Source organism: Micropterus dolomieu, linkage group LG01 (genome assembly GCF_021292245.1).
Source record: "Micropterus dolomieu isolate WLL.071019.BEF.003 ecotype Adirondacks linkage group LG01, ASM2129224v1, whole genome shotgun sequence".
Classification (NCBI taxonomy): domain Eukaryota; kingdom Metazoa; phylum Chordata; class Actinopteri; order Centrarchiformes; family Centrarchidae; genus Micropterus; species Micropterus dolomieu.
The window spans coordinates 9996590-10024450 of NC_060150.1; the positions used below are offsets into that span (position 1 = coordinate 9996590).

At 40.3% G+C, this 27861-nt stretch overlaps 1 protein-coding gene and 1 long non-coding RNA gene across 4 annotated transcripts in view; one reads left to right on the forward strand and one right to left on the reverse strand.

Annotated features, from left to right (window-relative positions):
- The window catches only part of LOC123974937, an 85497-nt gene extending 58694 nt beyond the window's left edge, over nt 1–26803 (reverse strand). Inside the window, exons 1-2 of the long non-coding RNA XR_006825967.1 lie at nt 26713–26803; nt 14649–14776 (exon numbers count right to left, since the gene is read on the reverse strand). This is a non-coding gene — a long non-coding RNA (uncharacterized LOC123974937). The remainder of the gene's footprint in view (nt 1–14648; nt 14777–26712) is intronic.
- LOC123974925 (interleukin-1 receptor accessory protein-like 1) overlaps nt 1–27861 on the forward strand; it is a 242479-nt gene that overhangs the window by 29141 nt on the left and 185477 nt on the right. The gene's annotated exons all lie outside the window — the stretch shown is intronic.

Consider the following 27861-nt stretch of genomic DNA (forward strand, 5'->3'; position numbering starts at 1 on the left):
TTGTTTTGTTTTTTTAGTCATTTTTTTCATTCGCATGGAGCCTAATGAGTAGTGGTGATGTTATTGTTTCCCATCAACAAATTAGTTGATGGAAGAGAAACAGATCAAATAGCTTGATGAATGATTAACGCCCCTTTTACAAGTGTCTGACCTTAAAATTTTCTCCGTACCTGCAAAGATAATAAACTAAAAGCGTCAAAATCATTAAACTGTTTTAATTTATTTGCAATTTACTGCTTATTTGTATCTGGCAAAACAGCTGGAAAAAGGGATAAGAAAGCAAAGCTGTTTATGGTAATTCCATTTAGATTTTTGACAAGTCATCTGTCCCAGTTCCAGGCCTGAAACACTCCAGTTCAAATACAAAATAAAAGTATCCAAATCCCATTCAACACCATTCATTTGTTTGGCATTGAAATTCAAATATGGCATTATTATATTGTTTAATGTGCATGCCACCCTCAGTGATTTTTAAAATCGTGTGATAGAGGCATTTAAAGGGCCTCCTTTTGCTGTTTGCAACGCTCTCTAAGGCTCTCTGTCTTTTCTGTGCTCCAAGTGCCTGGTCTTGACAAACACAAGGACAGCTAAGGATTATGGTTCTGTATGTGTCTTTCATTGCCTTTAATATGCAAATGGGAGATTAGCTTTGGAAAGAAACTCTCTGGCATGGGATTTATTTCTGCTAGGAGGTGATGCTAACTATTCTTACCTTATTTTATTTTTCTTCTCAGGATCAGACTTTTCAGCAAGAAATGGCGTCACATATGCTGTACAAGAAATGTGCACTTCTCATTAAAGCACAGTCATGTATATAGCAGGAAGAGTTAATAAATCACAGCTGCTACAGCACATGCAGGCAAAAAACAAGGTTTCAGTAACATGACTCAGTATTATTAATTTAAGTCAAAGGCATGTGTCAGTATTTCATTTAGACCGCATGATTTTGAAATTTAAATGACTCTCTCTGCATGGCTCAGGCACATCAAACAAAATAAGAAAACTACATTTCTGCAATTCATAGCAAAAGCCAAATGCAGCCGGGTAAATGACTTTGGTATTACACTGTCAGAAAACCATTTCAAATGTGCCATGGGAAGCAATTCCAGCATTTCTTTTGATCTCCAGTGCGGAGGGGAGGAGGAAGGATTAGGAAACATTTCATATCATGGAATTGTGATCCCGGCATTAGAGCTATACAATGCGTATGCAATGTCAACATCTATAATTGAGTGATTTAAATGACCTAATTTTTTTTGTGTGGGCTACCTCTGCAGTTGTAGCTGCGTCAGAACGTTTAACCCTTTCAAAATGCACTTCAGGGTCCCTAATGATGGATCCAAGCACCCATCTAGAACACCATCTAGAGATTGCCGCCTCTCAACCTCCTCTAGGCGTGTTTGTTAAGTGACCCTAAACTGTGTTCACCCATGAGAACAGGAGATGAAGTGACTGCCACACTATGTGCTGTTACACATAGATACACACTCAACACCTTCCAAAACAAAGTCTGTCAAGTCAACTATTTGTTTATTCTGAAACAGTAGTTTTCAAAGTCAATTTAATTTACATTGAAAGCTCACCACACTTATTTAATCAGCATTCAAGCTACATACACCTCTGTTGTTTGGAATATTGATTCTACAAGCGCACATACACACACACACGTGAGACAGTGAGGCGCAGATTATCCAATCAAACATCCATGCTGACCGTGTACAATTGATCAGAGTATTTGCTCGGGGCTGACAACTCAGTGGGCATTCATGGCTTCTCAGACTGGCTCAGAGGGGGGTTAAGGATTATTGACTGTGTGTTAAAGGAAGTACAGAAATCTGCAGAATAGAGTCACCAAATAATTGGATTAAACAAACAAATTAGCCTCCTGAATGTATAATCAGAACAATGAAGCACCCAAAACACTTCCTTGGTGGACCTTTTCTGCCAATGAAGGACTAGCTGTTTGGATCCTAGGTTTTAAAACAAATTCATACAAGATTAATGCTCTAGCAGTGAAAATGGGAGATTGTCAAGATTTTTGTCATGGCTAACTTGAAGGAATACATGACATCGATCTCTTTTGCTTTTCACACATGTTGTTCCCTCTCCTAATTGGTCAGTGTGTGGATATTTTTCCCACAGAGGTTTTGTGTGCACATCCACCCTTAATGATTCAAGCAATAAAGGACATTCTTGCCATTCAGTCTTGGCTAGTTGGGGAAATGGCTGTTTTATATGTTCCTTGACCTCTTTCAGGCCTTCAGAATGGAGTCAGTGTGCCTGAGTGGCCTAATTGGGTTGACAGCACAGTGTCTTGCCTCTTGCTCACATGCATGACATCCAGCTCTTTGACATAGCGACTTGCCTCCACAGTCCCTTGGCTGTCGAACAGTAGTAGCATTTTGAGCATTTAAACAAGTGATCATGGATGCCTCCACGCTGTTGACTTCACCAAACGCTTTTTGAGTATTTGCATTTTTATTGTTGAGTTGTAAACACTTACAAACAAAACCAACAGCGGATGAAATGTGTCTCAGAGTTAATGAATAGATTTTAATGGACACTCTTTGAATGTGTTTGTTAATTTGCTGTCAGTGTGCGTGTGTGCGGTTTTAATGAAGTTGAATGAATTGTGCACCGGGTTGCTGGTGCATGCAGCGTGATTATGTTGAATATGTTCTCTATGTTGTGTGGTGCCAAGTTTAAACAAGGCTATGTAGGTGGAGGGATGCTGGGAAGGGAGGAAGGGCAAAGGGAGACAGAGGCAAAGTGGAAAGTACACGAGGCCGGGCTTCATGAATTCATTTCCCCTCTCTCCTGTGTCAGGGGGACCTCGTCTGAACCCATTACGGTGGTAACAAGGTGACATCGAGCAGTCTTGCCTCGGGTTCTGGCCTCTGGAGCTGTCTAGCTGGCCGTCTATGTTAATTAAGGGAGAGAATGAAAGTGTGAGGTATGGGGACACTGTTGGACAAAAACATTTAACTTGATGGTCCGAATAAGGACGGAGTTTCACTCTTTCTCTCAAATGAGTTTGCAGCTTCAAGGTGGAGCTAAATAGACAGCAAATCATGCTGAGAACCTGATTTACATAGGTAAGTGATGTATACAGATCTCACCACAGGCACTCAGACCATAAATTATTGAGGCCCTGTTAGGCCTGTCATGTTGAATTCATCCTAAATTCATTTCCTTTTACGTTATTTAAAGAACTGATCATTGGTGCTCTTCTGAAATATTCTCCTATCTCACCGGTGCCAGTGTTCACGGGTAGGAAGAATAAAAATGTCTGCCGTGTTTGTTAATCGGAAAGCCTCCTTTTGCTTTTCTGTCTCCCTTCTACTGTGGGAAAAGTGGCATTGGCGAAGTTCACTGGGAGAGCGTTTTTAGTGCAAAGTAAGTGGGCGATCAGGAGATGTCATCAATTCCAATGCATGCCAGTTGCCACGGAAACAGAAGTGGAGAGGCTTTTCTCAAGGATCCTGTTAAACATTTAGAGTACGCAGGGCTCAGAGAGACAGAGTGCCAGAGAGAAAAGAGAAAGTGGAAGAGATGTGTCATGGACAATTGTCCCTCTTTTCATCCATATTTTTTTTTCTCCTTCAATTATAAGTGTAAATTATGCGGGTAAATTTGGCCTATTTGGTTTTAGGTTACAGGTTCTGTTTCTATTAATCAAGCAACACAGTTGGAAGTCATGAAATTATACAGCTCACAAACCTCCAATTTACCTAAAGGCATAATTTTTACGGTACAGTTGAATTTGCTAACTATGCCAATATCTCCTTAATATCTAAAGCAGGGATGACGTGCATTTCAAATACGATATGAATTTTATTGGTGCTGTATTTAATAACCACTTACGTAAGACAAATTGTTTTTCATATTTGGGTGCTGCAATTCACCCTACCACCCAGCTTGGCCTTTATCAGCAAGTGACCAAAGTTGTAGCCTTGTGTGGCGCCTCCTGACTGAAGGAGCCCTTCTTCAGATGTAATCTCCCAGCAGACTAGTACTAAATGGGAAAGCGGTAACAACGTGGGCTCAGCAGATAGGAGCTCTGTGTAATTCCTGTTAATTACTGTCCAGAAGGCGATAAGACCTGGTTGGAGAGGCTAAGAGAAGAGATAAGGAGGATCAAGGATTCACCTGAAGGATTTTCCACCCCTTGGGCAAAAACAGCCCATTGTCCAGAAATAGTCTAGTTTGAAGCTGCCGTGAAGTAGTTGTTGTTTTTTCTTTACTTACTGAACAACTAATGGAACAGAATGGAACTGTTTTGACATTCATTTAAGAGCAGTGGGTGAAATGGAGGTTTTACCTCTTAAGGAAATTGTTTTCCGAGCAAACAGACTTGCTGACTTGGGATGCTGTCATAATGTGTCCATTCGGTCTTGAGAAGGGTGGCAAAATAAAATGTGAATTGACTTGTGTTTGAATTAGGTGGATATTCTTAAGAAGGTTCCAACATGTCATTTCATTATTAAATCACACCTTATGACATTCATCGTAGCATACTTTCATGAATTAATTTGCTTTTGAAGTAGCACAACACAGTCCTGCAACATCATATATTTTTTGTATCTGTTTCCGTCTGCCTTTAATGTATCTCAAGTAAAAGAAAGCTGGCAAAACAATCCCAACTCAAAGTCAATTAATCACTTGTTCTGGAGCTTTTGGCTGTGTCACATGGTCTTCATCAGCAGGCTGAGTTTGCTCTGTTGTCATGAAAATAAGATGTCCAAACCTCCCTTGATTTTGAACACCTCTGGGACTTTTCATCCATATTATCTTAAAAGTTGCTCAAGTCAATCTGCTATTGAAGGACAAGTGGTCTAAATCTCCAGAATAAGCTAGTAAGTGGACCTTGAGGTTATATTGTTTTGTCAGCTGGTGTTTCCAAGGTCATGAGCGAACTGTTAAGCTAAGAAAGAAAACAGGTTTGCAGTATTAAGCAAATTAATTAACATTTAATTGTAAATTCTAAAACCCTGGCATTCCCCTTTGCTTGCAAATTCAAAAAGAACATCAAAACAGGCGTACGGAAACACGCTTATAGTGCACTTGAGTAAGACCATTGATGCCATAGCAAATATTCACAGCATGACTTTGGGGATTTTCTTTTTAAGTATAGTTCAAAGCAATTCACCAAAAAACATGAGCCATATGAGACCCAATTCGGTTCTTTGCCATATTCCAAGCCTCCATTAGCATGCGCCGGGGATGAATCTTACAAGTTGTCAGTCACCTCTGCTCTACCATGAAATCAGTTGCTGTTTGTTTGATTTTCCCTGCACATACCTCTGCCCTGACAGCAAAACGGGCAGTTTCCTTGCTCATGCATAGAGAAGAACCAGTATTGGTTGATATGTTAGTATGAAAAAAGGCGGCTGAAAAGAGAGGACACTGTGTGGTTCTTTGAAAGAATTGAACCTACATTGTAAACTGCAGTGGCTCTGTGGGGCTTCAAACACAGGATATATGAGCTCATATTGGAGAAACGAGGCTAGCTGTCTAAATGCATTACTGTAATATGACCTGGGAGGGGGAGTGGTGCCGTGTATCTGCGTGTTGACCTTGTTAGTAGTAAGTTCTTGAATTGCTCTCTGGGGTGTGCATGCTGGCCGAAGCGCTGGTGGTCTGGCTGTAAACTCCTCTCATTTCTTACGTTTTGGTTTAATTCTCTTCTTTGTTCCTGCTTATTAACAGCTCAGCAAAGGAACTGTGTCTTCTTCACTAGGCAGCTCATCATGAGCAGCTGAAGCATATTTCACCCTTGTAATACACAGAACACCAAGATACTAATTACCTTTCAGTCACCAATAAGGCTTTACCCCCTACTCCTCATTGAACAGTCACTGTTATAAAGAATCTGTTTCAGTCAGGCATTTGTGGAGTCTATATAAATCATGCATAATATGACAACTATTCATCAGTTTGATAAATGATTATCAAAGAGACGGCAACTGAGAATATGCAAATTTCAGCGCGTAGAGATCACAGTGCACCTCGCTCTTAGTGATTAGAAAACGCACAAACAAGCAAAGTTTTTAAAGAAAATAGGAATAAGTCATTCTTGATTACGCAAAGGGATTTTTATTTCTTTTTTTAGATAGACTGAAATGGCACCAAAGGACTGGTTAAATTTGATTATCCAGCTGAAAGAGATGTAAATGTTCATAATTTCCATCTCCTCTGCCTTAAATGGTTTCTCACTTCATCATATACTGCGATTAAATTAGTCAAGTCTGCGCACTGTGGCTAATGGACCTTCTATTGTTCCAGATATTAAACAACAGAAAATTAAACATGATCCACTTGTCATTTCTAATGTGAAATGAGTAGTGTGATGATTTCAAGAACACTTTAAGAGTGGTTGTTTCTGTTTTAACACAGAAAACAACCTGTCAGATGGTGTGTGATGCTGTATTTTGTGATCGTGTACCTCCGGTCAAGGGCTATTTTTCATGGTTTAAGCAAGACTTCTTCGTTCCAGTTAAGTGAAATCTTGCTACAGCATACAAAGATATTGAACATATAAGTGTGCTTCCAACATTGTGGCAGCACTTTTGGCTATCTTTCACTCCAGCTTGGTGTGGAACAACTTAAGTGGCCTGTACAGAGCCACGACCTCAACCCCATCCAGCATCTGTGGGATAAATTGGAATGCCGACCTTGAGCCAGGCTTATTTCCCAACATCAGTGGCCAACCTCCCTAATGCTCTTCTGCCTGAATGGAAGCAAATCCCTGCAGCCAGGTAGTAAACACTTGAGAAAAGCCTTCCTAGAAGAGTGGAGGCTGTTCGCAGCCTTTAAGCATATGTTTGACCATATTCAGTAGTGTATTTTTAATTGATTTGTGTGTCGAGGCAAGCATTTATTATTGATCGGTTATTCATTATATTATGTTATGATCACAAATGATACCATACACTGAGCTCTACATTCCATTTGCCACCGAGTCAAATTTGTCTAATGGCACAAACCTAATTAATTTTGATTAAAAACCCTGCATCACACATTTTATTTAACAACTGTCTTTCAAAGATTAAAGTGGCAGACAATCAAAATGTGATCAGACCTTCTGGCGCTACCTAGTATGATTTTCAGGTTTATCTAGCCATGTCTGATATAATTAGGCCGCTCCAGAAAGGCAAAGGTTTTGAATCCTGAACCTCAGCAGAGTTCGAAAAGCCTGGTAATCAAAAAGCCACACATATCACCTAAATAAAACAGATTTACTTTTTTCTTCACCCCCTCAGAATAAAGGCGGTGGACAAGGGAGTGAAGAAGAAGATAAGACGGGAGTGGGATGTTAGTGGGTGGGTCAGTGAGGAGGAGAGACTGAGAGATGTGTGCAGAGGCTGCTGTGTTGTAAAAAAAACCCAACAACAAATAGAGGTGTGTATTCTGAAGGAAAAGGGAGAGTGAGGAAGGACGGTTCAGTAACTTTCTTGTCTGATAAAGCCATTCCGGCTCCACATGACCAAGTTTCCGCAGAGCAGATTGGTAAACGATAACTGACAAGTACTTGCCGAAATATGTATGTGTCTTAAATGTGCTGGGTAAACAGGTTATAAAAATCCTAAATGTGTGTTTGTGTATGCATCATACTTATTTCGGAGTTCATCTTGGAGCTTGCATCACAAACGTAAGAAACAAATCCAGGCCCATGGCTAGGAATAACATTACAGATGCTGGCAAGAAGATTCCATCTCACTCTTTTCAACGCTTCCATGAATTTTTCTGTCCACATAGTTTAATGCAACAATAACAGGGGTATCAATCTCAACAGGCTTTAGTAATGTTTGGTGCGTTATATGAGGACTCGTTTTTTAATATGATGCTTGACAAACCTCAATCATAGTTTATTATGTGTACTGCTGCTTGGGTCAGCTATCCTTAAATTGAACCAGCTTTGAATAAACAGCTCAAACTGTAATGCATATCATGCTGTCGAAGTGCACATTTAATGTTGTCTTTTGTTCCCTTTCAAGGCTCTCAAGGCTCTCTAAATCACTAAAACCTGGTTCTGAAATGGCATTGCACAAATGAGATGAAAAAATATATATGTGTACAGCTCATGCTGTGCAGAAAGAAAACTTACAGTTTATCATGAAGCCCACTGCATTAGAAAGCTATTCCATCTTTTTACTCTCTGCAGATGTGGAGACAAGCAGATTTGAAGCTGATATAACAGGCGAGAAAGCTAACACTATTTTGGCAGTACCAATTTACACTGGGTTTACTGAGAGTTTCAGCATGTGTAGTTACGGATCAGGTCCTGCATTTTCTCTTATAGGTATATTTACGCAGGGTGCTATCGGCTCTTTTCAACTGTAAGTGTTTTTTCAGGAATCTAGAAACCTTTTGAGGGGCTCGATAACACTCACCTGCACTTGCTAACCAGTTTTGGTTTCTGGGCTATAGTTCTCCCCAAAAGTCATTTGGCACATCTAGAATGGTCCAGGAACTACTATCTTGTGTGGACCTTGCGCTACTGAATGTCGCTGAAGGTCAAACACAAGCCATGATACAACAACACATGTACAGCATAATCACTCAGATGCAAGCAAGCACTTGTTGTGAAAAAAAATATCTTTTATTCTTATTGGCATTTAACCATTATGCCCCGTCTCATCTAAAAAGCGTCAGGGATTATGAGAGTGCTTGAGACAGAAAGAGAGAGCTTTTTGCTGCTTGTTTTCAGTCTCCCTTTCCACCTCTGCACATCTCTGTTTCACCATCCATTGAAGCATCACTGTTGCACCACAATAAATTAGACAAGGCATTGTGATGACTCCGTTGTTGTCTTGTCACATCCCAGAAAAATACTGTCTAATGTGTCTAATCTTCATGGTTCTTAAGATGCTGTGAAAACAAATTGCACTTCCTCAATATGTGCTTAGGCCATTCTGATACCTGATAACAATTTTGACAGTGTCACAACAAGTATAGGCATTTCTCATCAGCAAGGGCCTCTTTAAGACTTCTGGAGGCAGTAGAGGTTGTCATAGCTGCTTTAGAGTCACTTTAACAAGTGTCTGATGCCAATGTTAAGAGCTGATTATGTAGATGAGGCAGCGAGCAGGGACCTCTGTGCAACCTGTGAGACATAGAGGTAATGGTGGAAAGGACTCATGGCTATTCCAAAATACACCCCTACAGTTTATGGTGCTGTTTTTTTTATAACGCTGTCTCTTCCCACCCCTACTCTACTTTCTACAGTTTGTTCTTCTGTTGAAAATATAAAAAGTAGTTATCAGGATTTCGAAGCATCGCTGAATGTTTCTCCAATTTACTATAATAATAAAAACAAAACTAGATCAAAAACGTCCTGTAGCACAGACCCCAAATCCCAAAAGGTCATTTCAAATTCCCTCTGAGTGGACAGCCCTGATGACCTGCACCTCAAGGTCTCCTCAAAGTATGTAAATGAGTGTGACTTATTTGTGTGGCGCAAATATGGGGCACCACAATAATGCAGAGAAAGACAGGGGAGAAGTACTGTACACTCTATGGCTCTCTTGCCCCAGAGTGCTCGGTGAATTATTTATGAAAGTGCTGACAGAAGAGGAGCAGGTTCAACAAGGCGCGTTTCTCTGGGGGGCAACAACAGCCGGCAGTCAGGTGGGGCTCAGTTTGTCTTGCGGCCTCTGGATTTTAATGATGGTCCAGTGGTCTCGTTATGCGAATCTACAGTGTAGCTTTTCTCCTGTGTCAGCTGAAAAGAGTGGTTGTGTGCAAATCTGTAATCTCTGCTGTGACTCTGCTCCCCCCATTTTCCCCCTTCCCTTCTGCACTCCCGCCCCATCACTTCCACTCTTAGTTTTGCCTCTTAGAATCTCTGTCCTTCCACACTTCCACATCTTTTATACACATCTCCTTCAGTATGTCTATTTCTGAATTGCTCTCACCCCATCTTATTCATCTCTGTTCATTTCCTGCACACACTATCACTGTTGATTGACAGTTCATTAAACATCACGTAAATCAGTCATCTTAACCTACATTAGCTAAGTAGAAGTTTTTCTTATTCTGTTCTTGCAGTGAGGCAAGCCTTGACATGACATCCATCAGTGATCAAATGTATATTTATCAAAAACACTTATTTTCCAGTTTAATCTGTGTGGTACTTTTTGTGTGAAAAAGCGTACAAACAAACATAAGATACAATATCTAACATCAGAAAATCATGACTAAGTGAGCTGTTGTGGACTCCCCTTCCACACATCCCTGCTGCAAAATGTATTGTGAATTACAGATATGTACCACTATTTGACAAATTGAACAATTATTCAGGTGGGTTTTTGCCTCCATTAAACATTGGGTCTCCTGTGTGATTGGAGAGTCGTAGGAGTGCTCAGTGGCAGATTTGGTGGAGGAATGGCACTTTTGGGGAGAGAGAGATTAGCCTGTGAAGCTTAAGGAGCTGCCCACAGATCGTACCAGCAGGCAATGAATATGGCTGCAGCCGATAAGACATAAAAACACTTCAATAAAACTTTTATCCCTTTTAGAAAAGCTTTCTTGTTTTTACTGTTACAAACATCAGCTGTCTAAAGAAGTTCAATAAGGTCAGCAGCAGGATCCAGACACTTTGAAGCCTCGAAATAGGAATAACTGATGTATTGTGAAGTTCATAGAATTATTGATGGGTTGTCTTGGAACTTGTATTCTGGATGTAGTTTACATGAATCATGTTTGCAGCAAGCCTAGCAAGTTCTATAATCATGGCTATTTTAGTGGCAGTTACTGAAAATCTATGGTCAGAAATGTGAGACAAGACTAACTTGTAGATTTAATTCCGTCCAGTAAGTTTCACATTCATCAGAAGTAAATGCAAATAAAATGGGAAAATCAGTTCTCCTCTTGGCTCGTTAGCATTATTTAAACTCTGCTCTTCACACAGTAACACATTACAATGTAGAGTCATGCACAGCAGCTACTGGGCTGATTTTTCAATGCTTTCTTGCTCACATCTTGGAATTAGGAAAACAACCTTGTGGCCCTCTTGCGCTGTTGCTTCCTGTCTGTGAGTATCATCTTAATGTAAATCATTGCTATCAAGAAAGATTACATTTCCCATTTTGAAGCCCTCTGACACCAAACAGAGCAGTGTTCCTTATAACTGTGACGCACTTTTTAATTAAATTTTGTGTCGACCTCACCAGACTGATGCTGCTGCACTGACAGTCCTGTTAAAATTATTACTTGATGTGCTTACCGGTACAGATTGAGATATTATAAAATGTTAGTGTTGTGATGACTCACTCTGTCTTTCTATCTTGCTTCTCTCTCTGGCTTACATTCTCCAGGATGTCCTTGGTTGTCCTTGTTGCACACACAGAACTCAAATGTAGGCATGTCTACTCAACAGGTGTCTTGATGTGACCTTTAAAATATCCATTATTTTCTCTCTTATAGAAAACTGTAAAAAAAAAAAAAAAAAGAAAATAAAAAAGATAATTTTGATACAGCGGACTTACATTATATACCATATGACCCCTTAAATCACCCTTTTTTTAAGAAGCCCAGCATAAATGGCAGCTTTTCAAACGGTTATCATTGAGCATGTACAACCACACACGAGACATACTAATACATTGTGCCTCAGGGCCACTGCATAATCTGACAGCATCTCCGCTTATAGGTTTTCTCACTGTCAGACTCACCTCTCCAGAGGATGGACACAGCACAGGTTTTTGCTACCACCATCCTCCCCCCAGAGCTCTCCAAGGGAGCAGGGAGGAAAGAGGGATCGACTGATAAGTGCATGCAGATGTGAAATACTAAGGGAAGAAAACCTGTTTCTCAAACAGGATTATGGTTTTGCTATTTAGAATGACTGTCTTTTCATTAACAACATCATGCTTTACATGCCACATTTTGCTTGGACTGTGAAATGTTACAGGGTACAGTGCAAGGAATAACACTTCTGTGGATACCAGAGAATAGGTGGGAGGTGAGATAATACATATTCCTTCCACCTGTCACTACGTTAATAGGTCTTTAGGAACTATAGACATCCCTGCTAGATATCTCATCTCCATTATCAGCTATTAACCTCCTGCAGTAGACACTGAAATGGTTAGACCTGATTGATTTGTGTCTATGCTTTAATTTTAGTCACAAAAACATATATCAAAGCTGCTTTAAAGGCAGGTAGGTGTTTCCAATCTTTGTTATGTTGGGCTAACTTGCTAAGTAGCGGAGCAAGATGGTGCTTTGTAGTGTTGTAGTACAGTCTTGGTCTTAAGACCACTTTTTCATGGTCTTGGTCTCGTCTCGGACTCGACCGCCTTTGTACTCGGTCTTGTCTCGGTCTCGGACATTGAGGACTCTGGATTTTATTTCAAGACCAGTCAAGACCATAACTTTGGGAATATCAATAAATTGCTTTTGCTAACATCCTAACTTTGATTGAAAGTAAAACTTATTGCTTCAAATGCAACCAATAACCCTAATTAAACGTGTTGTTCCCGTTAATGACTGTCACCCCTCCCCGCAATGCTTACGTTGATTTCAGCTCTTAGTGTTTGTATGTAGGTGTTTTAATGGGAAAGTGGATTTTTCAGATCACTTTGAGAAGTACCTATGATCTCGTTCCACATTTTATTGCTTGCCATGCAATGCAGGGAACTGGTCTTGGTCTTGACTCGGTCTCGCCCTCCCTTGGTCTTGGTCTTGACTGCTCTCAGCCCCTAAAAGTCTTGGTCGTGTCTCGGTCTCGATAAACTCTGGTCTTGGTCTTGACTTGGTCTTGGTTTGAGCGGTCTTGACTACAACACTAGTGCTTTGTTTCACAATGTTATATCTGCACTTTGAAGTGGTTAACAACCTTTTTTAGCTTTTGGCCTGTAAATTTACCTACTTACAATGTTGTAAATGACTATAAACTATAAGCAGTTGAACGAAGACTATATTTTTTCATTTGGAAATATTTTGCAGGGCTTAAAGGGTAGACGTAGTTAGTATTTCACAAGTGAAAAATCTAAGATAGGAGAAAAGTCTGAAAAAATATCGTGTGGAATGGCAGAATAACCAGCATCATGATTTCATCGTTAAGTTAGGTAACTTGTAGTAATAACATCATATGGTGAATTACCCTCTGATTCCCAACCTTGTTGGCTGAACATAGTTGTGTTGGAGTCATGTGGTTGTGTGCCGTATCAGGCTTGTGTGGATTTGTTGCAGTTTCTCAGCCTCTTTGGAGACCTAATGTGCCAAAGTATTTTCCGTGTTTGCAGCTTAATGGGTTGTTAGTGTTTTCTGCACAGAAAACACACTTTTGAATCCAGCCTATATTCTGGTTGCTGTGCTTTCTTATCTCCTGCGTTGTGTACAAGCTCTCATACAACCCTGTTTACATGGAAGCAAAGTCCTGCCCTTCATATCCCCACTATATTCCACTCTAAAACCTGCCTCAAATTAAAGTCACGACTTGGGTATGAACTACTTCATTCAGCATCACAGCCCACATTTCCAGCTGATAACAAAGACTTGTTCGTCTGTATCACATTTCTGCCATTGTGGCCAAATCTCGCTCCCTGCAGTGCATTTCCACAGCATACATCTATTATTTCTGCACTATGCCACTGCGATCAGATATGGCACATCCTTCCCGAAAATCCCCAACTTTAACCTTGTGAAAAAGCTTGCAGATTGAACTATCTCAGCAGTTCCCAGCATCTCTAAGCTGACAGAATGTCTTCATAGCAGTTCAGGGCTCCTCGGTGCACATGGATCTGTGCGTCATCCCAGTGTCTGACAGGCAAGAGCGCAGGCGCCCACACGTATGCGCACCAACACACATATACGAACGTACTCTCTAGTGAGAAGCAGGGGGCCAATTATGGGCTACTGTGACAGGGAACGGCTGTAGGGAAGTCAGTGTCCCCCCAGGCAGGCCACAGTGCACCCGGAATAATGCCAGCATGTCCACTGACAGTGATAGGAATCCTATGATACCTCAGTATGAGAAACAAAGGCACAATGGAAACCTTAAAGCTGTTGAGAAGCATATGTTGGCTGTGTTTTCTCAGCAGACCCATATAATCAGATTAAACTGAACTGTGCTGCGCTGTGCTCACTCGCCCACTCACTGTCTTTATTGAAATAAAAATTAGCCCATGTTTTTTCATGAGAATCTCATCTCTCCGTTTAAAATCGGGCCCAGTATGTGTGAAAAATCTTCAATAGTGAGTCAAAAAATTTCAGGCAAAATGTTAGACAGAAACTTTGTATTAAGAAGCTAACTTTTAGAAACTTCTAACCTAAGCATGATTCTTTACTAACACCCAAATATGATATAAAATTAGAACAATAGTGGCATCAGCCAAAAGTTGGCCTCCACTTTTTTGGTATCATTAATACTGTCTAATACTTTGTTTGCTAGCAGAGCTAATTTAATGAAGTTTTTGCAATTATTATTATATAATTATTATTATTAATATGTCAAGTAACTATTATTTCACAACCTGTAATAACAAAGAAACATCATACTGTGGATTAAGTTTTAGTGCCTTTCCACACACCCTCATGATAACAGTTGGGGTGGGGGGGCTGCTTGGTAAGTTCTCTTACCTGCCATTTACTGGTGGTTTGTGTGCACAAGTCTTAACGAACATAATGGGTGCTGATCCCACCTGTCTGAGCTGGTCTCGGACAACAGGAAGGACAATGGGAAGAGAGTGGGCGTGGGTCCAGTTGGTGGTAAACACTGGCCAGCAACTTCTGTCCTAAATCACTTCCACAGACATGGATGGAGAAACCACTGGGGATAGAGACAGAAAAAATACTGTTTGCTTGTAAGTGGGCATCCAAAACTTTAAAATGTAAGCAATTCTGCAGTGAGACATAAGTGTTGTCATTTTAAGCAGTATATTCACATTAACAGGTTATTACTGTACTGCATTAACAGCATATTTAGGTCGAAGAATAGTTTTAAGGGCACGTTTTAATATTGTGCTCACTACGTATGGACACTGGCAGAAAACATCAAGTGTGTACAAATAGTAAATTGAAAAAAGTAAGCACTTTTAGTTTCTGGAAAACAAAAATGCAAATACCATCTGGCCTCAAAGAGAGAAAAGTCTACATTTCCTAAAAAAATATGTACTGCTTATCTGGCATTACATTTTTATAATATTGCATCCAACCAAAGCATTAGCAAGTACTTCATTACTAAAATAAGTACTGGTCACCAAGGTAAGACTCCTGTATTGGTTTATTTAGTTAAATGTATCAAATAAAATCAAGTTTAAAATCATGCCCTTCTTTTCATGTTAAAGTCTGTGCTTATGTTTTAGTTTGATACTTATGTGCTTGACTTGTTGGCCTTAAATCATGATGATCCCATTATGACAAATGTGTTGGCTGCTCTGCTTTTCAGTCTGAATGGACAGTATAGATTCTAGAAAGAACATGGTTTATTTTCCCTGTTATTCGTTAAGAGGGACTCTCCACAGCTTAACTGAAATGTAATGGTTACTTTAAGTGGCAGAAGTGGAATTAAATGAAAGCTTTACATTGGCACACAGATACATTCATATAGTGTACACACACACAGAGGCTCCGTTGGAAGTCCAAAAATAGGAGACAGTTTTCTTTAAAATACACCATGCATTGAAGGCATTTGTTTTACAAGATGCCTCATAGCTTATTAAATGCACACAAATGTCCATACTGCGTTCATTTAAAATGCATCTTATCAATGATATTGCAATAGGCAGATGGGTGCAGAAGGTGGTTTATTGGGTGAGTAACTGTATTTTGACATCAATTCAAAGTGTTGGGAATGATGCCAAGACATGTGAGGCGGCAACAAGTGAGCAGGCTCCAAATCCCGTCCACCCCCTGCTTAATTATCTTTACATGCCAGAGGAAATAAATTACTCTCCTCCTCAAGATTAATAATATTGCTTTGTGTGGTTTTGGGCTAGAAGTTGTGGAATAATGAATAGTAAAAAGACTCATGTTGGCGCTGGATTGATGGTGAAGTTGGAGCAATTTTGGGCTGTCAGAGAACCTTTTCAAAGTTTTGATGAAGTAATTCACTTACAACTCAGCAAGGTTTCAGCTTTACTTGTAGTGCTTCAAGAAAACATTCACTTATACAGTTACAAAATAGCTTTTCAAGTTTGGCAGCTGTATACTTTATTTTATTTTTTTTTTTGTGGATAAATGGCCAAACAGGCATCATGATATTTATGTCCAGATATTTTCAGTGGAGCTACGATAACAATGGACTGCACAAACATTTACAGCTCAGAATGCAAAGTGCAGTGTTGCTTTCCCCACTCAGTGTTTTGCACCTACATTCGGTCATCATACAGGGACAAATCCACAGTAGAAGATACCAATTCCTTTACCGACAGTAGACTCAAAAGCCCAGAATGCAATGTAGTCACCCCTCACCTTTTCTTAGGCAGAGAAAACCTCTCCTCCTCCACATATGCTATCACTGCTGCTCTGTCCACCCACAATTATAACCCACAGCTGAACACAAAATGCTCGAGCTACATGTTTACCTGTATGGTATTACAAGAAGGAAAAGTGAAAAGAAGATGCAGGCATAGTTGATGAAAAATGTAAGTATGTAGTAAACGTTTCAGACTGATTATAATATAATAAAATAGACTCAATGGGTAAACTCTTAAAAACCTAGATAAAAAACAATATATGGATGAAAAATAAAATACTGGGCTTACGTAGGCTGCAGGAAACAGTTGAAGAATGTGATGACATGCCTCAATATTTTTGCTAAAATCAGCATATCATAGCTCATCACATTTGGGCCTTTCATAATTTGGATATAACGTCATAAGAATTGTTGTAAGTGTAGGGCAAGTCAACAAACAGAATACTTGATTGCCCTAAATTTTGTAAGGATATCATTGTGCATGGATCCGACTCACTGCATGCACAATTGAAATAATCCCCACAGTTTGAAAGATAATATTTTACATTTTCCTATGAAGGAAAGCCAGTGAGTCTGAAAACAAAGAGGGCAATATCTCCTGGCAAATGGGACAGCTACCAGTAAAATTAACATGAAATTAAAGGGAAGTAGCTTTTCTAACATAGTGTATTCTGTGAACATTTTGTAAAGTTTTAAATTCAAAATTGGAACTTTGTACACAGCCGTGTTTCTAGTGACAAATAGGCCTTTCCCAATTGCACAAAGAGCTGTGTATGTGGGCGCAGCGGTAGCTGACAGCTCCAGCGCCCACTGCTCCTTCATCTGCAGCCGCTGGCATGGAGTCCCCTGTCACTGAAGCCACCCAGCTCCCAGGGACAGGGCACACATTTGTTCCTCTCTCAACCAATCACAGCAAGGCTTCACCCTCTGCCTCCCCTGTTTATTCTCATGTATATCTTTGTCTATTGGTGTTTCCTATCCAGACACCGCATCTTGTCTAATTTGTGTCATCTGGCCTTCTTGGTGACCCCCTTAACACACAGTCCTTTGCTTTTCTGAAAGCATCCCTTGCCCCCCCTCCTTTCTTGCAGGTTAAACTGCCTGTTGTAGACCCTGCAGAGCTCTACTGTATGTTTGTCCTCGTTGCACTGTGCAGACCTCTATTCAATCAATATATATTCCTGCTTCAGCGATCCCCCCCAAAGTGCGCCCTGCTGCTCTCTCTGGTAATGGAAATGTTTTTTGAGTGGTATTCCAAGGCCACTGTGGGTAGCTTAAACTAACAATGTGTATGCAGTGCGTCAGCAAAGGGGCTGTGTTGACAGCTTACAAGACACTTGAATTGTTCATTTTGTTCCCTCACAAGTAGGTGCCAACAATAAATATAATGATAATATTGTGTAAATCCCGTGTTTTTTCCCCTTAAACCTGAAATATGTCATTGTTTTGGCCACTTAGTGGCAGCAGAAACATGTTTTTGACACAATATTGACATATCAGCTTTTAAGTTGATATGGCATTCATTTGGAGTCAAGCTTCTGGCTACCTTGCATAAGTAAATTCAATATTCACTCTCCTTGTAGCTCTGTTTTTGGTCTCAAGGAAACTCCTGAGGGAAATATCTGGCTCTTAAGCTCCTAAATGCACCACTATGATCACCAGCTAGCCGCTAACTTTGTCTGCTGTTTGGGGCTGGGCACAGTGGGTTTTATTTGGCTATCTGTTGCTATGCTAGTAGTAAGGCTGGCAACAGTAATGTTGTGGGCTGCAGCAAGACAATGAGCTGAAAGACACCTATAGTAAAAGGCTTTTTGTAGAGATGTGGGAAACTGCAGAATCTAGTGATAATACTCTGTGGGTTTATCACTTGATCCATTGGTCAAGTATTGGTATAAGTTATAAAAGAATAACAAAATAATCTAATAATATTTATTAACATAAAGAATGATACGACAAATTAAAGGAAGAGCGATCAGTTTGAAATGGTTTATCCATCCTGATTGTCTTATTTCTATTTGTCTTCCATTTTCATGGCATTTACAGAAATATGCAGATTCAGGAGTTATTTCTGTAATTTCATCCAATACACCTCTACAGTTGTGTCAGTCTTATGCACACTTCTCACCCTTTCTCTGTTGCTGTTTTTTGTTGATGCAGCTCGGAAGCTTGCTGGCTACGTAAGAAGTTGATGTCCTTATCCCATTTGCAAATCTCTGACTGGTCGTTTTTTTCCAAACATATGAAATAGTCTTTAATGCACAAAACCATTGACATATTTTGTAAGATTATTCTTTTGGCATTTCTGCTGTATTTGATAGTGATACTAGAGGGATACAGGAATGGCAGGGGAAGGGGGGGGGTTGCTGCTATAAACTGCAGCATGCTTGCTCAATACTGGACCAATCCCAATTAGTCACCTAGACACAGAAACATGGGAAAACAGGGTCCTGGATGAAAAGTACATCTTCAGTAGAATGTCCTTGTATTTTAGTGCTTGGAAGTGTTCCATCTTTAATGCATTAACCTCTTTGGATTAAGCTAAAGGGGTCGGTGGTCCATTTATGCTCGCTGTAATTGCTTCCTAAATGGCCTAGAGTCAGAAATTTTCATTTTCTTCAACAGCTCACTTGCTTAAAGGCAGTGTGCAGCTGCAAATGTCAGATAATAAAGTATATAGATGCCAGATAAGACTAGAGGAGTGAAAACACAGGACTTTTAGCTTGAAGCATACTGGAGGAAAATGATAACCTCACCTAAACTGACCGCAAATGAGCCAAAATCATACTTCAGGTGAGTAAGGGCTCACTTGTTTTCAGCTGTTGTTTTTGTGCACTTATATCTATTTGTGCTTTTTAACGTGTCATCCTGAAAACATATATATTTGTAGATTTATAAGAGTGTGTCTTTTTGAGCTACTTAACATTGCCCGAGGAAAACATTTTCCATGAATATTTTTCTCCAAGCTTTGAGCAGCTTTCTCATGGCTCTGCAGACATATTGGAGTGGGCGGCTGTGCAAACATCAGGACGCGGCGGGTCTCAGCTGTCCAAATGACAGTCACACATTTACTTTCTGTGACAGTCACACGCTTAACGCAATCTGAGTTACACTGATGCATCCTCGAACACAGACAGAACATGCGCAGTCACTCCACTGACAGTCTCAGTTATCCATTTTGACCTGATGTGCTTGCACTAAGCTCTTCCTCCAGCACTTAAGTCTCCATAGGCCACTTCACACAGTAGCTTTATATATATATATATATATATATATATATATACACACACACACACACAGGGTTTGCTTTAACAAAAAGAAGGTTGTCTGCTACATAATGTTGCAATCTGGACAGATAGAAACTTGTCAGAAAAATATTCTTGTAACCCCAGACAACACCCAGGGGTGCTCTCATAGTCACCTTAACTTCTAATCAAAAAGTGTGCACTTTTAAGTGTGCAGTCGGACTACAGTGAATAAAGTGAAACATGTTCTCATTGGTTTTTGCCTGCTGTTTTCCTGGCTTGTTCTCTATAGACTTCTGACTGGAATATTTCGAGAATAATGTCTTTATATATATATATAATATTTAGTGATATAAGGCAATTTGTTGCCATGGTGCTGTGGCTGTAATGCATTCTGTGAAAGGAATAAACATGCTAGTGAATATTTGAGATGATTGCAGCTTCACTTTATCTGTACTAAAGCAGCACAAGCAGATACTGACTTCAGTCTCCAATGATTTTGCATTTGGGAGTCGCTTTCTGTTGTTTTAGTGTTTACATTTTCTTTCCAAAAGGTATTCTACATCTTGTAGAAGTAGACGGATCTCCATTTATACAGGTCTCAAACATTGGAGTAGCTCAGACCACACCACAGCGTTTCATAATATACAGCTGCTGCTGGTGGTGCGTCTACTGTTGTTTCCTCCACTTCTAGATGCATAGATTCACTTTAACTTCTTGCTGGAAATCAAACTGGCTCAATTTGCAGGGTTGTCGGCTGCCCACACAAAATAAATTGAGAATGATTCCTTGAAAATGTGCACACAACTACACAACAGTGTCTTTGTTCTTTAGACTGAGCAACCATTCTGTGGTTTCCAGTGGTAAACCTCAATTGACTTGCAGCTTCTTTTCTCACATTCATCAGCCGGCCTGAAAATTTCAGCTGGAAAAGCCAAGATTACCTTGTTTGCAAACATGTACCAGAGCCTTAAAATACTGTTTTAATTTTGTCCCCCAAATCCCCAATATGTCAATTTACCTGTCCTTTCTTAGACATCAATGTTTGCCAGTGAGCTGACTGTGCTTCCTTTTCTCAGCTAGGTTTAACTAAAGCAGTCACATCATTTCATCCTCCAGAGCAGCCCCGTCTCTGAGAAATGTTTAAATAACTCAAACTCCAGTCTGTCAGATGTTTATTTTGAAATACATCCATCAAGGCTCGGTCCCTTCCTCTGCGCTTCAGTTTATTTTCTTCTCCATTCACAGGTTCATCCTTGCAGCGCCAGACACACTGACAATCTGCACCGCTGATTTAAAGTAACTCACTCTTACTTCTCTACAAGAGATTTTTTCAGTATATCTCAGCTGGGAATAGTTGCATCGGCAACCGATACATCTAGTGTATCAGAAACATCAGTATTAACGTATAAACACATACACAAAAACCCTTACTCTTCAATCTTGAGACCTCATTTTTGGACTTGTAATGCTCGGACACTGGATCATATATTTTCTGATTTGATCATACCCTGTACCAGCATATTGTGTTTGTTTTGATGTGAGATATATGCTATATGTTTTCTGTCTGGTCTTTAAACAGATGACTTACTGATTTAGTAATCATTGTTCTGCATCAATGCATGGCATGAGAGCAATGTGTTGTACACTGTAAGGGAAAGCTGGCATCCTATTTACTTGTTTTAATTTTTTTTTTTATCTTTGGAGGGAAAGGGACCACAAGTGGACAGCATGGCTTAAATTAACCATTGCTGCACCATCTGAAGGGCAGGATAAAAGCTTTTGATAGAGTTTCTGTTGGCTAATGCATCAAACACACAAGCAGATTGACTAAATTTATTTAAGAAGTTTAACTGAATAATACAAATGTGATTAAGTTGTCATTTTGAACTCTGACCCTTAGTTCACACTGACAACAATTAACCCTGGGTTTACTCCATTTTCAGAAGATAACCCTGTAAAAATTGGGGCCAGCTCTACTTGGAACAAAGCCATAGGTTAGAATCAGGTTTAACCTGCTTTGGATTTGTGAAACAGTTGTTAACCCAGGGAGATCCACAGTGTGGGCCAACAGGAACCCTGGGTAAGCACAACATTGTGCAGCGAAAGAGCTCCCATTCATGATACCACTGTGCAGTTCTAAGGTGTATTTTTATTTAAAAAATGTGTACTCTTGTTTATACAGTCACATGATTTGGCCTATAAACTGTTCAAATGCCTAGTTATAAATATATTTTCGAAATGTGGATACATAATGCATTACCTGCTTAAGAACATGCAATTGCAACAGCAGAATAGAAATGGAGGCACAAATAGAGGCCTGTTGAGCTGTTTGTGAGACAGAGATAGACTGGCACTAGCTTTGGGGAAGGCTTCCTGTCGTGCAGATTGGTTCCAGTCTGCTAGAAAACCAATATGAAGTTTTGGGGCAGTGATAGCCTAATGGAAAGGGAAGCGTATTTGTGGTTAAAAGAGTAGCGTTTTCAAATCCCCAAAGCATGAGGCAAATTCTGCATGTGAGAACTGAAAGAAACCCGAACTGCATATTCCCCGTATACCTCAGACAATTATACCTCCAAGCTGCTCTCGAGCAAGGCATTTAACCTCAGTGGCACTAGTGGCTGATATTGAAAGACTGTAGCAGTAGTGCGTCTCTCTACAGAAACTCTGCCAGGCTGTCGCTTTGAATGAAAGAGTGTTGTTAGTCAACCTGCCTGCCTAACTAAAGTTTAGACGGTAGCAGTGGACTGTCACTCTAGGTTTCTTACAGGCGAGTAGTTTATTAGCTGTGCTAATGCCTTTCTTGTTGATAAGCTATTCTGTTCGCCTGGGAAAAGGGCAGCTGTCAAACAACTGTGATAATATACTCTATATTTAGTGACATGTTCCAGTGAAGTAGGTTACAATAACTTTGAACTCTGAGGATAATGTGCTGCTTTTGAATATGTTTCTTTTGCTCTCATGTTTAGTCCTTATTATAACCTTCTTTGTGTACATATTTTCTGTGAGAGAGGAGAGAGATTTTTCCATCGACACTAACAAATGCAGAACATGACAGAATGAAGCCTATTGTATCTACCAAGACTGTCCTTGACAGAAAAACATTAGCTTTGATCGTTTAATCAAATGCTTTAAACAACCTCTGTTAACATTTTCCGGGCAAGCAACCAGAGTAGTGGGCAGAGAAAATATCTGGGAGGGGAGGAGGTCAGGGAGGATGGCTTCAACATCAGAGACTGTGTTTGCGTCTTGCCTCCTACCAACAGTCACCTTTACACAGCCACAACCTCTTTCTAACCTCAGTCAGATAGGTTTAAATGCCTAAACTTATCCAGACCACAACCATAGGGGTGTCAGATAGGAATAAGCTCATATGAGCCATTTATGTAATGGTCACATGGGTATTATAAATAAGCAGTGAGAAATAGAAAGTGATTAGCAATATGTATTGAGGGTAGCAACACTGAACAATTTTGGCCCTTGGACTGCATGAAGCATCTTCATTAGTTAGTGCAAACATTAAAACTGTGACTTTGCCTGAGGATTTCTGATACCAGCTCATTCACAGACTCTCAGGGCAAACCCAGCGTCCATCACAGTGATCAGGGAACCCGGACAAATCAGGATTGTCAGCTAGCTCCATATGCTCCACACAGCTGTTTCTAATTGAACCACCAAAACGGTGAACCCATCACTGTCTCAGCCACTACCACCATCTATCCAGCCTGCTGGCTGTCTGTCTGTCAGTCCAGAGAAGAGAGTGAGACAAGCTGTGACTCTAGCATATGCCCTGTTTCTCCATGCATTTTTAGATAGGCCAGACACTGAAGCTAACGCGCATTAGCTGTGTTTATACCACAGAAAGGGCACAAGTCGCAGAAGGTCAAGACAGTAAGTGGCCTGATGAAAGTGTCACTCTGGGGAAATTGCATTCTTGCGTTGGTGGAGGGTCAAAAATGTTGTCTGGCAAATTCGTTCTGATAGCCCTAACTTGGAGAGATAATGTGTGAGGAGGCAGGGAGATGGTGGGAAAGGAGGGTGGACTGCAAATGCAGAGAATCATAAATCTTTCCTTTGATCACAGATAAAGATGTGGGTGGATCTGTTGTCTCTGCCAGCACGCCTTTGGAAGTGTGTCATGTCATTTGCCGCATGCCTCCCTCCTCCTGACAGTCAGTTCTCGGGCGGTCTTGTCTCTCTGCATTGTTATCTTCTCCACTATGAAACAAATGGATGAGACTGGCTTTTAAAAAAAGTGATGTCAAAACAACACTCTTTTCATGTTACTTTTGTAGCGTTGACCGTTTGATGAGTTCGGGATCCTTTTGTCGAGATCCCAACTAGCCCTTCAGAATGCTGGGTGTGCTTACCCTTTTATCCTTTTATCCAAACTCTTTCCACGCTAACAAAGGGTGAAGTCAAAGGCAAGTGGACACCATCCCCATGACGAATCCTGCTGTGAATGAAACTTGAGGGCTTCACAGTGAGACCTGCTATAATAAGCAGAGAAAGCACATGGTTTTTCCTGGTGCTGGAGCAATTTTATTTGCAGCATAGACTTCACCGTAGACTCATAGTTCCAACAGCCAGTCGATAGTAGCAATAACCAAGGGATACAAACGCAGGTACAAATGGTCAAATGGTACCTTATTGCATTTTGAAAATGTAATAAAATGGAAAGAATCCTTCATCGAGCATGTTTTTTTTCACACCAACTTCCATTTCATCATCATCCCACAACACATAATTAAATGAATGAATAAATGTTGCACAACTTGTAAGATAGAAATAAATACTTGTATTTTTCTCCAAACAAAGAAAGCATAACCTTTAACTGACAGCAGAATCATACAGCGTCTTTGACCTATGTGTTAATACAAAGTGTTTAATGCTCATTCACTCATTTTTATGTGCATTCCCAGGAATATTTTTCAGGTTAACTGACATTCTGGTGTTGTTATGACACTTGGACCCTTTACAGCACACGTAATATATTTGAAGCTCTGTCTGTTACATAACCCGGGATACTGTATGCTGCTTTGGGTATGAGCCTGAGATAATCTAAAAGACTTAACAATGCATCTGTCTTGTTAGTGTTCCGCTCACTGCCACGCAATCCGTCATTTTTTTGTGTAAGAGAAAAGGACAAACGCTTGCGGTGCCATATGCTCCAGGATCACACAGAAGCAGAGTGAAGACAGTAACCATTACGATCATATTAGATTCCATTATAGTTTGTCTGACGGGGCACTCAGGGCCACAAGCTGCAATTAAACTCTAAATAAAATATTATTTTCCATCCTCTCTGTGTGCAGTGGGAGGAATCCAAATTCTTTTAGTAATGCCTCATTTAGGATCCACAGTTTTCCCATTTGGGCACTTGGACTCATTTAGGACAGCGACACCCATCCCGTAGCTGTGGTCTTCAGCAGTAAAGCCCAATGTGTCAGATTGCAGGCCTCATTTAAGGTTGGACAATGGCTTGTGTGTGTGTGTGTGTGTGTATGCACAGAATTGCTTATTTCGTCCTGCCTTTTTAGACATCAGCAATGTTGTGTAGACAAATAGGCATATTAAGCAAAGACACCAGCTTGATTACACAGATCCATACAGCAGAGTGATCAATGCTCACTTTGATGCTACCTGACCCGAAGAGTTCATCACTCTGGCTGACCTTTCCCTCGCTCCACAAGTCACACTCCTCAACTGTTCATTCTCATCAGGCCTTCATTTTGTTACATCTGTCCGCGGCAAATGGTTGAATGAATTAGTGAGCACAGAGCGAGAGAACATCGCTCAAACGGAAACCTGCACAGCACAGTCACTCCTTGTACAGCTCGTGTCAGAAAAATTAATTCAATCAAATGTCTTTAATGATGAAGGGCTTTGATTGTCTTGTCTGTTACTGACTTCATAATCAAATAAATCATTACAAGTGTAATTTTTGTGAAAGTATGTTAATTTGAATATTTCTCTTTATCTCTTTGACTTTATATCTGATATTTATCAACCAGCCTCTTCTCTCCGATAACCTCAACATTTTTCTTGCTATCATTTGCTTTGTCCATCTTGCATCTGTGTGTGGCTGTAATGCCATTATTTGACCAAAGTGCTTCAGCTGCATATAAATGTCAAGGGCACCCCCTTAAAGCCAAGCACAGTGCGTGCTAGAACAAAGCTACCCACTGCACCAGTCTGGAGTTTTCTTAGCAATTTTCCCGTTAATGACCACAATCACAGTTGGAGGCCAGTGTGTAAATGTGTGGTTGGCGTTAAGGCTCAAATTCTCTCAGAGGGATTAGAGGCCTGTTGACACCTGCAAGTGGGCACTATCATTTAGCATCAAGAATCCCTGTTGACAGATGAATTCAGCTCAGTGACGAAAGGACTTGAGGTGATAATTGTGAAGTGAAAATCAGGAATGTCCTGATCCCTTATGTTGGATCCTGATCCGAGGCCTTCAGTGTTTAGTATCTGTTGATACCAATTATGATTGGTAAAGTATAAATTACAATATAACAACAGCCATACCTGACATGCCATTGGTATAATTGGCCTTTAAACTGAATGACTGAATCAAAGTATTCTTTACATGTGTTTATGGTGTTCTTTGGTCTTAGTTTTGAGGGGACTATTTCTGTATTTCCTTTTGGTCGATTCTGCAAAATCCTCCAGATCATGATGAATGAATTATTAAAACTGTGTTGTCCCACATGAAAGATGGATTGGCTAAATGTCCTTCCACCACCCCAAGCTCCACGCCCTCACTTTCTGCTTCACTACATAAATGGCGAGACACTTTCTGCATTGGCACTGGAATTATGCACTAAAAAATTGTCCAATATGAACTTCAATTCAATTTCCCCTTAAGGTAAGGTTTTTAAGTTCTTGTCTCACCTGGGTTTGATCTATGGTCACAGTGAGTAAAATCACCAATGGCGAATTACAATTAACAGTACATACCACCCCAAACCCTCTCAACACAAATAAACACCCTCCTACAGAACCACAACAAACACTTCTTTCCTTGCCGTGTGGCCTGCTCACCAGTTTGGATCTGTGTGTGGCCCGGGCTCATGTTTTTCATCGCCTCCACTCTTCTCTGTGCTGCAGCATCGCGGAGGTGAATCCTCTGCTGCCAGGAAACAGAATAAAACAATGGAGTCAGTGAGACATAGCAAGGCTAATGGATTCACCGCCGCCTCCTTCCCACCTTCGCTTTTCATGTGCAAAAGTATTCATCGAGTCTTGATGGCGCCAGCCATGCATGACACTGATTCATTTAAATGGCCCCGAAAAAAAATGAGAATCTTTCACACACCTGCAGAGTTGGCACAAAACAAATCAGGAGGGTTGTATTGAATCAGCATTTTATCTCAAGATGGTGCAAATGTTTGTTTACTGTTTTAATGCGCCCCGTTATGGCTCTGGTGTGGTTTTGGTTGATTTTTGCCGGTGAGGATTATATTCAGCGGTAGATCCTTTACTGTCACACACAGACTCCTTTTTTTACCCTACGACATGGCAGGCAACATTGGCTGGCAAGTAAATAAGAACTGTTTGAGGGCTAAGCTGTTTTGTCGACTCCACAAAAGAGAATTTTAACGACCAAGCAAAACTTTATTCAGCATTTTTAAAATAAGGGCGAAAACATGCTCTTATTCTGTGTACCAATAATAAAAGTTTAGACCGAGTTCTTAACTTGTGCTCTGAATCAGCTCTTAGTTAAATTATGGATCAGGGCCAGACACAGTACTGAAATCCTACTGTGTATTCAAACTGTGTCTAGTTAGAATACCAGGCTGAAAAGATTTAGGAACAGAAGATGGCTGACTGTACAAGCTTGACTCTGAAGCTGGTTTTTTTACGTCTTTTTAAGCTTCTTTGGTGTGTGTAAGGCTGAGAGTTGTCTGTTTTTTAACCATTATTTTAGCCTTTGCCACTTATGGAGGATTAAGTAGTGCTTTCTGTTTGAAAATAAATGCAAATCATTAACATTTGGATATATTTGATTGTGTTTTCCAGCCTGTTCATTCCCCAGTGGCTCGAGTACACATTACGTTTCCATAGACTTCTCATATGCCTAACCTAGTACACAGATATTGTAATGGAGAATGGATGGCTATTGTAATGGAGAATGGATGATTTTTACAGCTTTCAAAAAATGTCCAAAGCATCCTTGTCCACACGAAAACA